The sequence below is a fragment of the Euprymna scolopes genome, chromosome 45, assembly GCF_053919585.1.
Source record: "Euprymna scolopes isolate OS-2025 chromosome 45, ASM5391958v1, whole genome shotgun sequence".
NCBI classification, from domain to species: domain Eukaryota; kingdom Metazoa; phylum Mollusca; class Cephalopoda; order Sepiida; family Sepiolidae; genus Euprymna; species Euprymna scolopes.
The window spans coordinates 33460984-33475551 of NC_136526.1; the positions used below are offsets into that span (position 1 = coordinate 33460984).

General features: G+C 29.3%; 1 long non-coding RNA gene across 1 annotated transcript; it reads right to left on the minus strand.

Moving 5' to 3' along the window:
* Nucleotides 1–820: 820 nt before the first annotated feature.
* LOC145269394 (uncharacterized) lies at nucleotides 821–13856 on the minus strand. The gene is made up of 3 exons (XR_013865026.1): nucleotides 13771–13856; nucleotides 9167–9267; nucleotides 821–3736 (listed from the first exon to the last, which is right to left on the minus strand). It is a non-coding gene; the product is annotated as an uncharacterized LOC145269394 (long non-coding RNA).
* Between the last annotated feature and the right edge of the window lie 712 nt (nucleotides 13857–14568).

Consider the following 14568-nt stretch of genomic DNA (forward strand, 5'->3'; position numbering starts at 1 on the left):
AAGACGTACCGGGCGTATCTGCATCGCTCTTTGGGAAAGAAGAAGGAAAGGATGGTTAGCTCATTTATATACACGAAGGGCATCTTGGGAAAGCAAGGCATGATGGGAGAAGCTATTTTTCCCCCTGTCTCTTCCTTTTTTTTCTAGATAGGAGGATATAAAAGCTGGGAAAAATTCCCTGGAAGGGACAAAAAGAAAAGAGTCGTGAACATCTTCTCTTGAAAAGTATTTCGTGTTGCTGACGTTCAGATTGTCCAGTGTGACATTAGTGGCGAGAGGCGAGGTGTGGTCGATTGAAAAAGAAGAGGGCAGAAATGTGCTGTTGGGAGAGTGACTCAATCCTTCCCGAACCCCAAAACCAAATCCTGATTGTAACCTTTAGACATGAACCCCTGACCTGTGCGAGTAATCAGCACATCTACGAATGATAATTTATTGTTATGTTCTTTTTCTACCGTGAACTGTATAGTTGAACGGATCGAGTTCACATGTTTAAAAGATTACAGCTTATAGTTAATTTCTCAAAGAAAAAATAGCGTGTGAAATAAAAGATACATGGAATAACTTTATCTCAAATCTGAAAAATCGTATATTACGTAAAACTTCATCATGAACAGAGATCTTGCTGCCCAAACCTCCCCATAGTACCCCAATAGATGTTACCCCTGATAGTAGCGTCCTACACCAAAGTGGCAATGTGCCTAGTTTGGGGTGAAAATGTAAAAAAAAAAAAGTTACTAAAATAATATATGATTGCTTTGTAGCTTCAGAATATCAGATTCATTTGATAAAAAGAACCACAGAATGCATGTCTGAAAGAGATAAAAGCTTTGTAATAAATATGTTTATTAAAAAAATATGATTTTGTTTACAATAAGTATTTGTATGCAGCATATTGGATTTCTTATAAACACACGACAAAGATAATTAACAAGAATGTCAGAACTAGGGCTAGGAAAACAGCATATTCTTTTCATTGTTTTGGCTCTCGAGTATGTACCCATGAATATCTTATATGCTTTTATAACGTATAATAGAGTATATACAGAATGCCTGCCTGTAAGAGGTAAAATGTTTATTTTAAAAAAATGATTTTGTTTACAATAAATATTTGCATGCAGCATATTGGCTTTCTTATAAAAACACGGCAAAGTTAACAACAATGTCATCACTAGGGCTAGGACAACAGCATATTCTTTTCATTGTTTTGACTCTCGAGTATGTACCCATGAATATCTTATATGCTTTTATATAGAGTGATGAGGTTTTCGATTAATTAACTGTGTCTATGTCGGACATATACTGGAGTCAAAACAATGAACAAAATATTCTGTTGTCACAGCCGTAGTCATGACATAAGCTTTTTCCTTGTAAAAACGCTACATACTTTGCAAAAGTATGTCTTTTTTCCAGTGTGTTGTCATATGTTTCAATATATTTTTTTTTGTTGTAAAAGAAGAGTCACATATTTCACAAGAATATGGTTTCTCTCCAGTATGTCTTAGGATATGTTGCGACATATGTTGTTTCTTTGCAAAAGAATAGCCACATATTTCACAAGAATATGGTTTCTTCACAGTATGTGTTCGCATATGTTGCAACAAATACTGTTTCTGTGTATAAGAAGAGCCACATATTTTACAAGAATATGGTTTCTCTCCGGTATGTGTTCGCATATGTCGGAACATATGTTGCCTTTGCGTATAAGAAGAGCCACATATTTCGCAAGAATATGGTTTCTCTCCAGTATGTTTTCGCTTGTGAATGACCAAATTGTGTTTTATTGTGAAAGAAGAGCCACATTCTTCACAAGAATATGGTTTCTCTCCAGTATGTGTTCGCATATGAAAGACCAAGCTGTTTTTCATTGAAAATGAGAAGCCACATATATCACAAGAATATGGTTTCTCTCCGGTATGTGTTCGCATATGAATTGTCAAATATTGTTTACTTGTAAAAGAGGAGCCACATACTTCACAAGCATATGGTTTCTCTCCAGTATGTGTTCGCATATGGATGGCCAAATAGTGTTTACTTGTAAAAGAAGAGCCACATTCATCACAAGAATATGTTTTTCCTCCAGTATGTGTTCGCATATGAATAGCCAAATATTGTTTACGTTTAAAAGAAGAACCACATACTTCACAAGAATAAGGTTTCCCTTCAGTATCTGATTTAGTGTTCATTTTTAAAGTTTAAATATTTATGATTTTTTTAGTAGAATTTGCGTCCTTATATTTTTAAATGTTTCTATTTTAGAATAAAAAGAATCGATTAGAACGAATTTATATTTTTTCTTGTTTAAATAAAAAAAAATATATTTTAAATATAATTTATATGTAAAATTGTGTGCACAAATTATTAGGTCTATGAACTTCACATTTACAGGTCGATCAAACCAGAAAATAAATGATAAATCAGTGACTGTTTATCCATCTTATAAGATATTTACACTTTCCATAAATAGTGGAATGTATGTAGGTATCTAAAACTGTAGTTTAATATATATAATTTTCTGTATATTTTAATTGATAATATTACAAAACTGATCATTTTTACAGCCCATAATGAGGATCTAATAAAAAATTTCTCCTATTAGCAGTATGTTTCAGTTCAATAATTTGAATGACTGAAATGCAGCATTTATTAAAAGGCTCGTGAGTATATTATTAATCATATGCACCCAAAAGTAGATTAGTTGTATGCATTTGTGATAATTATTTTAATGAGTGTTTTATTTATTAAGCCTAAGAGTAGAAGAAATAAACAGTTGTCAGTAAAATGTTTGCTTTTATATATTCATAAATACATTTCACAAATCAATACAGATTAATGAATTTTGAATATATGATAAATACAGTAAATGTTTATACCTTTAATAATATTTCAATGAAAACATGTTTTTCAATTAGGAAGAACACAGGATGACCCAAACAAAAAACGGGCCCCAACTTTAATTAGGCCCCGTTTCTTAGTGTTTTGTCCGAATAAAATGAAATTTTGGTCATAACTAGTTTATTATATTCAAAACATCACATCTAAACACTAGGGTCTTTGGCCTTTTTTTCTCCGTTCTACAGCATATGTTCTAGATGGCCCCCACCTAGCTTTTTTTTTTTTTTTTTTGGGGGGGGGGTCACCCTGTATATATATATTATATATATATATATATATATATATATATATATATATATATGTATATGTGTGTGTGTGTGTGAAATATATGCTCCTCTTTGCCCAGCTCAATATAAAACCAAGAATACACATCAAATCAATACAGACTAATGAATACTGAACATATATGATAAATCCAATGAATGTTTATGCATTTTATAAGATGAACTTAAAGCTTATATATTAGCAATGTATAAAGATTATTATAATTCGGTTTAATACAAATCATTTCCTGTGCATTTTAACGGTTAGTTCTAACAAATCGACTCAGCTTATTATTTAATTGCAACATGATATTTATTATTCTACCATTCACTGCATTTATGAAAGTGTCAATGAGTCCATTAGTCATATGCACTTGTGATAATTATTTCAACTAGTACCATATTTAAAAACTCTAAGAACAGAAGAAATACATATCCAGATGTCAGGATTTTTTTTTCAATAGATTTTCATAAAATTTGATTTTATAAAAACCTTATATAGTTCAGAAGTATACGATTTCTCTTGTTTTTCGGCTTTAAACTTTGTTCAATTTTCATTGTATTGACTGCTGGATATTCTGCAAAATAAAAAGACACATTTCACAAAATAATTTAATTTTGTACATGGTTTAAAAGATAAATTAAAGATAGACATCTTGCTGTCTGTATGTTAAATTATAAAGTGAGCACAAATTTTAAGAAGTTCGCAAATCTATTTTTCATTAAATTCAAAATAATATATTTGTTGCCATATTTACTAAAATTGATTGCTTTTTATAGAAAATATTAAATTAAATATCACAAAACTTTTATTAATGATTTTCAAAATTTAATAAATTGGTTTTGTTTTATAAGAGAATTTTATAGTTTAGAAATGTTTTTTTAGAAGCATCAATATTATATTGATGATCTTTATAAAACAATGTTTCAGCGATTTTTCGAAGGCGTTTGGTTTAACAATGTCATGTAAAAATGTTTATATATTTTAAGAAATAGAAGAATATAGAAATAAAATCCAAAAATAATATTTTATGACTAAATAAGAAATGTTTTTGGGTTCTTTAATAAAATATTAATGAAGCATATGTTATAATATATGTATTTTTATGACCTTATTAATTTTATTAAAATTTATACATGTATAAAGTTGATTATCATTTACTGGGGGGGTTTGCTTGGGTGTAAAATACGTTTAAATATGATAATTTAATTTGCCCACATTTTTTTTATATTATTAGAGAGTCGTGATTGTAAAAGTAAAAAAATGTATTTAGGTGCTGTCAGCTAGAATCAAAACCGAAACTGTAGCTTTCAAAACTGGTAACGTTACCACTATACAAACATGACATGCATACAAACTGATTAAAAATAAAAAATAAACAAGGATTAATGTACAAACTGTTTAACAATTTTTTTCAATTTTGACCAATTTTTAACCTCTTGAAAACAATTGTAACTGGCTAAAGCTCAATAAAAGAACGGTCCATAAAAAATCTGATGATTTGAAGCCCATAGTGCCATTCTGTTCCTTTTAGTTTGAGATAGATGGACAGACAGACATATAGTCATTTATATATTAGATTAAATATTACTTTGGTTGAGGAAATAAAATTTTTTTATGAAAATGAGTTTTTGTGTAATGCAATATTCAGATTTAATTATTTGTAATTTATTGCTTTTATATCATTTAAGTAATTGATGAAGTAAATGCTTTAATGTTAACTTAATGCCAGTAAAAATAGATTTTCTCAATACTGGTGACTTAGTTTTTCTATCATTAACGTACAAATTAAATGCTACAAGTTTTTGATGATAGATATATTGTGCTTATTGCAACTAATTTTAACAGACAAAGCCTATTGGCATAAGCACATTTCTGTCATGTATAATGGTTATTGTATCTGTAATAAATATAGGATGTTTTGCCTCTACATCAACTATTCTGAAAGGCTTACTTAGATGCATTAGAAGCAGTGAAATTCAAGATTTTTTACTGTTCTGGAACTCGCGGCAGTTATTCCTCAGAATCTTGCTTTCAGGTACCTACAATACCGTATAGCAGTCAACTTTAGAAAGCGTGCGTTGATCAGACAGATAAACTCAAATCAACATAACGAAAACAACTGGTACGTTGAAAACGTTTTATTAATTAGGTAAAAAATCTGAAACAAAAACAAAACAAATAGTTAAAAGGAGAAAACATAATTAAACAAAAGGAAATAATACATGAAAATAATTATGTTTTGGACAGGCTTCCAAATTAACAGATTCTTGGATATCTTATCCTTTTCAATCAACTGTTAGGTGAAAGTCCGTAACAGTTGGAAAAGTGTCTTTTCTTCATTAAATTGTTAGGTGAAAGTCCGTAACAGTTAGAAAAGTGTCTTTTCTTTTTATTATTATTAAATCGTTAGGTGAAAGTATGGAGTGGTTAGAAAATGTCTTTTCTCCATTAAATTGTTAGGTGAAAGTCCGTAACAGTTAGAAACAATTTAGTGAAAAAACAATTTCAAGATCCAAAGCATCAGCTGAACAATTAGATATAACCAACGAGAACAGTTAATTAAAGCGATACATAATTGTTGAATTGTTTCTTTGTTTTGTTTTTTTACTATAGACCAAACTCTGAACTTCGAAAATGGCTAGTCACACTGATAGCTGTCATCAGCAGAAGAAAGAAAAAAAATTGCTATGTTATAGACTAATAGGAGCTCATCAGTTTTAATACTGATTTTAATACTAAAAAATAAAATAAAAGTGCTCATCGAAGATCAATTTGGACCCTTACCATAGTTTAGCAAGGATGGGACTATTATAAGCATATCATGGCTGTTGTCAACAAAACAAATGAAAAGTTTGTTCTGTAATAGACTAATAAAAGTTCATCCTTACTGTTAATGCATACAGTTCAAATATGATTTTAACACAAAAAAATAAAAAAGCAGCTGATATTGATAAAATATCTTTGATCCCCTTACCTTAAAATGCTCATCAAACATCAATTTGCACCTATCATATAATAGTTTAGCATGGCAATAGGTATTACTTATCAACGGTGGGATTCGTTGTGAACGAGATTCTGCAAATTATAAGAACTATTATAAGCATAGATTATAAAGAGACAAATCAAGATATCAATATAGTAATATGTCTATAAAATATATAAAAGTGTCACATATGAAACAAATATTTCTGAACACTTATTAGGCTTTCAATTAGCTGCTCTAATCAGGGGTTTTCAGACTGGATAGTTTTCTATGTTTAAAAAAGTATGTCCCTAATATTATTCCCAGAAAGAAGCTGTATTTTCTCTCAAAACACTCAATATATATCATCCCCTCCTCTCTAAGTATCTAGTGGCACAAGTAAGCTGGACAATTATCTATAATGGCCAAGAACAATTCAATTAAAGCGATACAGATTTTTTTTCCCTGTGGCCTTTGTTAGGTTACCCACGATGGGATAGAAATGTTGAATCCTCTGACCGATTTTGGGTGGGATCGAAACCGCTACCTGTAGAACAATGCTGACCTGGAATAATTACCGGTTTGTAGAGGATTAGTTGACCAAACCGTGGTGAGTTGACAACAGCTATTGAAGGCAGCAATTGAGGCATATATGTAGTTGGAGAATTCGACATTCCTATCTCATCATGGTTAACCTGATGAAGGCCAGAGGAATAATTGGCCGAAACGTCCTAGAAAGCAACTAGAAGATGAGGATAATAGTTCAAATAATTGAATAAAAAATTATACAATTTACTCATTTCCAAAATAATTCCAAAACTAATTCAATAATACGATACAGAATTGTTGAATTGTTTTTTTAATTTAAACCAAACCCTGAACTTCCAAAATGGCTAGTCACACTGATGACTGCTGAGTTATAGACTAATAGGAGCTCATCATTACTGTTAATGCATACAGTTTTAATACTGATTTTAACACCAAAAAATAAAAAAAGCAGCTGAGGTTGATCAAATATCTTTGATCTCCTTACCTTAAAGTGCTCATCAAACATCAATTTGGAACGAGATTCTGCAAATTATGAGAACTATTATAAGCAGAGATTATAACAAGACAAATCAAGATATAAATATTGTAATATTTCTACAACATATATAAAAGTGTCACATATGAAACTAATATTTCTGAACACTTATTAGGCTTTCAATTCACTGCTCTAATCAGGGGTTTTGAGGTTGGATAGTTTTCTACTTTTTAAATAAGACATTCCTAACATTATTCTCAGAAGGAAGCTTTATTTTCTCTCAAAACAATGTATATCATCCCCTTCTCTCCAAGTATCTAATGGCATACTACACAAACGACAATTACAAATCTGAAGAATTATAACAACATTACACATTAAACAAGAGAAGCTTCAAAAATATTAAGAAAGCTTGTGTGTCTGCATATTTACTTGTTACACTACGCTGTATTCTCGACATGTGGGGAAACAAAATGCACACATATCAAAGATAATGGCCAAATCCTTAGAAGATTATCCCCAGCTTTTAGTGGAATTAGACTAAAAATACATAAGATTTATTGCTAAGAGGAAATTACTTTCAATTAAAAATTCTAAGAAACCTTTATCACTGCTACCATTGCTAATAGCGATCTACCTGAATAAATAATTGGCAGCACTCCTTTTCATTGATGCTGTAACTCTCGACTCGCTGTCCTCTTATTTGTCCTTCTTAATGGAGCTACTTTTCTCATATGCAAAATAGCGACTTTAAATTTAAACGAATATATAAAATAGACATTAACTATGGAAAATTGTACTTATGTTAAAATATTTTTATAAATCAGAAACTTTGTTGCATCATCTCAACACGTCCCTATGAACCATGTGATCATTTTCTTACAATACATAAAATCATTATATCTATGGTAGTTTAGTTTTGTATTTTTTCTTTAAAAGGAAAGGAAAGGTTATTTTTGTTTAATTAACAAATGGAATATTGTCGCACATTGCTTTTGTCGTTTTTAAGAAGGTAATTCTAAAATATTTCCTCTTTTTTTACTTGTCTTTCAAGTTTTCATCGTTGATGTTTTTTTAAATCTTATAAATGTTTTACGTCTCTGCTTATCTTCATTGACAATGGTGCAAATTTCTCTACTTTTCTCTTTCTGAATACTTGAGGAAATCATAATTAATAACTGACATGGCAACTCTAATTTGCAAAAAAGTCTATATTTGAATTGCTGAACACACGTTTTATTACCGAGATAGTTTGTAAACTAAACAAAACATTGACCACACTCTTTTTGATGCTGTAATTTGTACAACTCTTATATTCGATGTTTTTCCTTGGCTGCCAAAAACTCAATATTATCTCCTCCTCAATTTGTCCTTCTAAACGTAGTTACTCTCCTCATGAATAAATTAGTCTTTATATTTTAAAGCATACATTAAAAACACATTAAGTAAATAAAAGTTTCTGCCTCATCTAAAAATGACAATAAAATCATTGTATCTATAGTAGTTTACTTTTGTATTTTAACTTCAAGAATAAAGTAAACTCAGATTTTGAATTAACATGTGGAGTAATACTCTGTCATTTTTTAGACAATTTTCAAATGTTGCAGCCTTTTTACTTCGCTTGTTTTTCAAGGGTTTTAAAGTCCATAAACGTTTAAAAATATTTTCTATTACAAATTCTTAATTATTGTTTATTTTAAACTATTTTAAAAGGATATATCATGGCATAACAAATAACGTATTTTGTAAAATCCAGTGCAATGTGACAACTCAAAACAATAAAATATATTTGTAGTACAAATATATTTTATTTAAGATTATTCTTTATTTTTACTTTATTAAAACATTAGAATTTTATCCTTTTATTTTCAAAAATATTATTTATTTCTGATCATACTATTCATAAAACTTCATTGCGTTTAAATAAAATGACCTTAGAAAAATCTACAATTCAAAAAATAAAACAAATTCACACAGTTAAAATAATCAGTAAAGAAATAAGAATGAAATATTTTTACCTGTTATTCAAAAAATATTGTAACATTAAGCCATCTTTTTTCTTTAAAAGTCTCAAAACAATACTTGAGAATTAGATATTGCCAGTTCAATTAAAACAAATCTGTAAAAAATAAATAAAATTATTTTGATTGAATATAATAAAAAGACGTGAGACCTTCTGATTTCTCATTGTAACAAAATGTATTCAAAAAATTTTAATTTTTTTTATATTTTTAATACCAAAAAAGTAAATCTCAAGTTTTTACAAAAATGTAACTTTAAATCTGAAGTTAGAATAATATAAAAAATCTAATAATTTGAAATAAGGGTTAGATTTCTTCTTTTAAATTGAAGAATAAAATACTGAATGTCTTTAAACAAAAGTAAAAAACGAGCAGATAATGGAAAGTATTTGATGACGATTATACTGATTTCTTGACTGTTACATACAGAAATTAAAATACAATGGGATCAATTACTGCTCAATTGAAAAAAATGTAAATAAATGATTTATTTAGAACATAATATGATGGCAATGGAATAAAGACACAATATCAGAAACAGTTTAAGCGCTTGTTTTGCAAGTGGTGCTTATGACCTTCACCTTCATCGAGGTGCACGACTTATATGACTTTCACCGAAGTGCGCGACTTGACACAAAAAACAACAACTTCTTAATCAACTGCTAACGCACGCGTCACTGTAACGTCCAATGACAACAACAACCACCTTCTCACTCGACCTGCCTTTTATACCACTCTCTCAATCCCTCCTCTTGCACATGCGCCTGGATATTCCTGACAACCTTGAGACTTCTGCTTATAAAAACCCAAGTTTTCTTGTCGCGCATGCCTACACAAGGCACAAACATGTGGGCGTTTGTTTTGTTGGTAAGTACTACAGTGCTAGACATCTCTCCCTCTGCTACATGCTTTCTTCTGGAAACGCTTGCCAGTACATGTTTCTTTCAACAAAGATAGACAGAGTAAGATAGCATTGCAGATCATGAGAGTTTGGCCCACCCAGCACCCATGCATTACACACTTGCACTGCAAGGTTGAAAGTCTCTTTTTTTATCTAGCCTTGAAGACGGCAGTTCATAACACCAAGGTGCTCATGGGCCAAACCCAGTGGCAGGCTGGCTGTTAAGGCTTGATTTTAGAGTGCCGAGAACTTTTGTATTTACTTTCCGTATATTTGTTGTATTTTTAAAGCAATAAATTTACATTTAATTAGCAATCCAAGATGTGAAAATGCTATAATCGATTAAATATAATTAGGTAAAGCTGTTCTTTTGTCGTTGCTTTATTATTCAAGAGACATATTTACATTTAACCATAAAAGGTATGTGAGGTTGACTGGTGAGCCTGATGAAGAAGAAATGGAAATTGATGATACCATAGAGGAAGTAGAGATTTTGGACGATATACACACACAGACAGTCCTTCATCATTAATACAACTTTCATATCACAGAAAAAGAGCGCCAAGAAACTTGTCACCACAAATGCATAAAGAAAAAATGCACAAGTTCTCTGATGCACACAAAATTAAAATTACCATAATAATTAATCCTGTGGTCAGAGTATAGAGTATGTAGTGGGAAAAGTGTTATCCACTAATGTGTTGGAATAGTTGTAGAAGTTACAAACCAATTATACAGGGAAGTTATCTTTCCCTCAAGCCTATATGAGAAGATATGAAAAGGGGCATTTTTTTGAGTGGATCTTTACAATGAATTGTAGAATAACGTCTTCCATATTAACAGGACTTTAGTGTCTTTTGTAAAATGAGAAATATTTTTAAAAATACATTTCTAACATTGATAACATCTACAATCTTTCATCTTCATAAAAATAAAATAAATTAATGCATTTTTAGTATTTAAAATAGAACTTTAGAAAATGGTTATTTTGTTTACATAAAATAATATATTTCTACTAAGATAAAAATATGTTTATTATATTCTGTGATTGTTTCTATTTACTTACCTCCCACGAGGGCAGAATTAGAGACAAGGTCGTTTTTTAAGTGTTACTTGTCCTACTTTTGCTTCTGATGTCAATAAATTAAATCCGACCACTCATTAATCTCCGGTCAAAAATTCAAAACCAACGTTCGACATTCTGCTGTCTAAACTCTCAACTTCAACACTGCTCACAACACTTGCTTCTTCAACGTCAAAATTTAAACTTCCCAGTCCCTCAAAACTCAGGCTTTTTTATTCCTAGTGAAAGCATCTCAACTGCATATCAGGTGACAAACTTGATAAACTTTTAGAGAGAACAGTGGTCATTATTTTTCATTCTTTCCGGCTGTCCAAGAACAGGTTTGTACTAATTTTTTACATCTTGTATTTGGTAACATTTTAAACCACATATTCCAAGACAAAATAAGATCCTCTCAGCATGATCAGTCAATTGGCTACGTGTATCAGAAGCCACCATTAAAAATGTGTGATTAGAACTTGAATAATTTAACTTACTATCTTTCAAAGCTTATAACAACTTGAACAATGTAATTCAACCCCTAATGCTTTTTTTTCAATTAAAGGAGAAAATACCAAAGTAAAAAAAATAACAGTTTAATAGCAAATTATGCAATATTTGTTTTTTTTTAAATCGGTTTTCTTTAAAAAAAATTTAAAGAAAATCAACAATATTTTACTTACTTCGATTATACAAAATATATATAAATTCGAAAAAATCACTTACCTATAAAAAATATTATTCAATGGATACTTCCATTGTTCATTGTTAAAAATTTATCCATATTTATACTTATATTCAATGTCCTTTTTAAATAAAATACTTTTTAAACAAAGATTAAAAAAACGCAAACTCAGATGCTTCACTGTTCAAATAAAAGGAGACAAATTTCTGATTTTCTTTGCCTTTATCTTCCGGTGGCTTACAAGGGTCACAATTAATGTCTCTTTCTATTGCGTGCTGTAAACCACTTTTGAGTATTTTGAGGTCTCCACAGATAAAACATGAACCCATGCACTTATAAGTTTTTGCCTTTATAAAAAAAAACCCACTCGACCGATTTTTTTAAAATTCTCTTAAAGAAATACATGAATTTTTCATTTAATATATTTTATTTCTACTTTATCCAGTGAATTTTTTTATATCTAAAAAAAAGAAAACATTGCATGAAATAGAAAAAATTGTCGTCAGCGTCCAATATGCACTTGACAATCTAGGCATAACATATGCTTCCACTTTAAAAAAAAAATCAACGTGTTTTTTTTTATTAAGATTTTACACTTTGGACTTTACAGGTAATTTAAAAAAAAAACTTCATTTATTTTTGTTTTAAATTAGAATATTTTATTTATTGATCTTTTATCTTCAATTTGTGATATATAAAACCTTAGTAAGTAAATTAATTATTAAAATAGACATTTCAAAATGGGGAGATGAATTAAAAAAAAATGTTTATCTACTATTATATTTGGTTTATTGGAAACAGCATAAAATTTCACATTCTCACTGAAAATATCGTAAAAATTTAACCAAAAGAAAAATTTGGATAGATTTTTAAAGTTTAAAAATTGAAAAATATTTAACTCGTAAAATTCAATTGATTTCATTACGTAAAAAAAAAAAAAATGGCTGCAGGAAGACGCGCCGGTATTTTGTAAACACTGTTTGTTTGTTTTTGTTTTTTTTAAATAAAAAATAATATTTCTATTATTTTTCAAACAACTTTAATAGCTTATTTTGGAAGTATATTCCATAAAGAAAATAAGCAACCCATTTTTAAAAAGAGAAATTACGAGTTTTTCATAGTTTATTCGCAGTTTCGTGTTAGGGGTGTCAAAAATTCCCCCAAACTTCTGACCTTTTCCCATATTTTCATTCAAAAATTAAATATTTTCTTACAATGTTTTTAGTAGCGGCGTTTCAACTGAATCGTATCAAAAGCCTTTCCTTTTTTTTCCCCTCGTGTATTTTCAGCCATTAGACATAAACTTAGAGTACGTAATAATATGTTAGGTAATTGCGACGTTTGCAATAGAAAAATAACTTTCAAGGCACCCGAAACAAAAAGAAAAGAAACCTCAATTAAACAATAAAAAGTCTGATTAAAAAGATTCGGTAAATTTTCAGATGACGACTTTTAAGGTTTTCGGCCATGCTGAATATGAAAATCGCCTTGAAATTTTACAGAAATAATTAGTTATCGAGATATAAAAAGTTGTATTATGCATTGTATTCTTTGCCGGCCATCTTTGTTACGCGCGTAGATTTGTTTATGGAGCGCGCATGCGCGTAAAAATGATGGCCGCCAAAGAATACAATGCATAATACAACTTTTTAAATCTCGATAACTACCTATTTCTGCAAAATTTCAATGCGATTTCCGTATTCAGCATACTTGGAAACTATTTGTCATTTAAAAGAAACAGTCGTCATGTAAAAGAAAATTGCGGAGGTGGACCTAATCTAAAAAATACCAAAGATTCATATATTACCTTTCGTCGATTATGCAATCATGGAATTTATTAAAACAATGGGAATCACAATGATTTGAACGCGCCCCTATTGTAAAAGGGAATCATAATGTAATAAAAAATAAAAAAAAGAGCTTCGAAATCAATTAAATTAATAAATACTTACTTTTTATTTTGCAATCTGTTCTTAACAACAACAACAACAACAACAACAACACAAACGATTATAAGATGAGTTAATTTAAACGAAACAAGTTCGACGAGTGGAAGTCAATATTTTAAGATGGCGACCAGAAAAGCAACTTCGCAGAAAATTAAAATAATTATTTTCATTTATACCGATTTCATTTTTTTTTTTTCGTATTGTGTTAAATGACAAAATATTGTTTAATTGTTAAAAAATATTGGCGATCAAGCATGTTAACATAATCAGAAATAGACGACGATAGTCAATTACATATTATTTAAATGTTTATTTACAGACACATTTTAACAGAAATAAAGAATGTTAAATGTAAAACAGTGAATGTATTTCATAGAAATAATAACATTTTCAAATAAATGTTTATTTAGTGAATTTTTCATACATATATATATATATATATATATATATATATATATATATATATATATATATATATATATAATAAAAAAAAAGATCTTTTTTGTTAAAATACATGTTTATTTCGTTATATAATAAAATATTTTTAAAAAGTACTTAAATTTTTTTTTTTTTTTTACTCATGCATTTTTGGTAATGTCCAAAATAAGCGTACTGATTATCTATTGTAAAAAATAATTCTGTGTCGGCAGTAAAAATGTGTTTTTGTCAAATATTATGACATGAGGAGTTATTTCGCCTTAAAAATTATTTTATTTTAACATTTTATATTGCCGTTTAACTTAAAAAAAATTGCTGGGGACGATTTTTTCGCATACACCGCCATATTCACAGTCTCGCAGA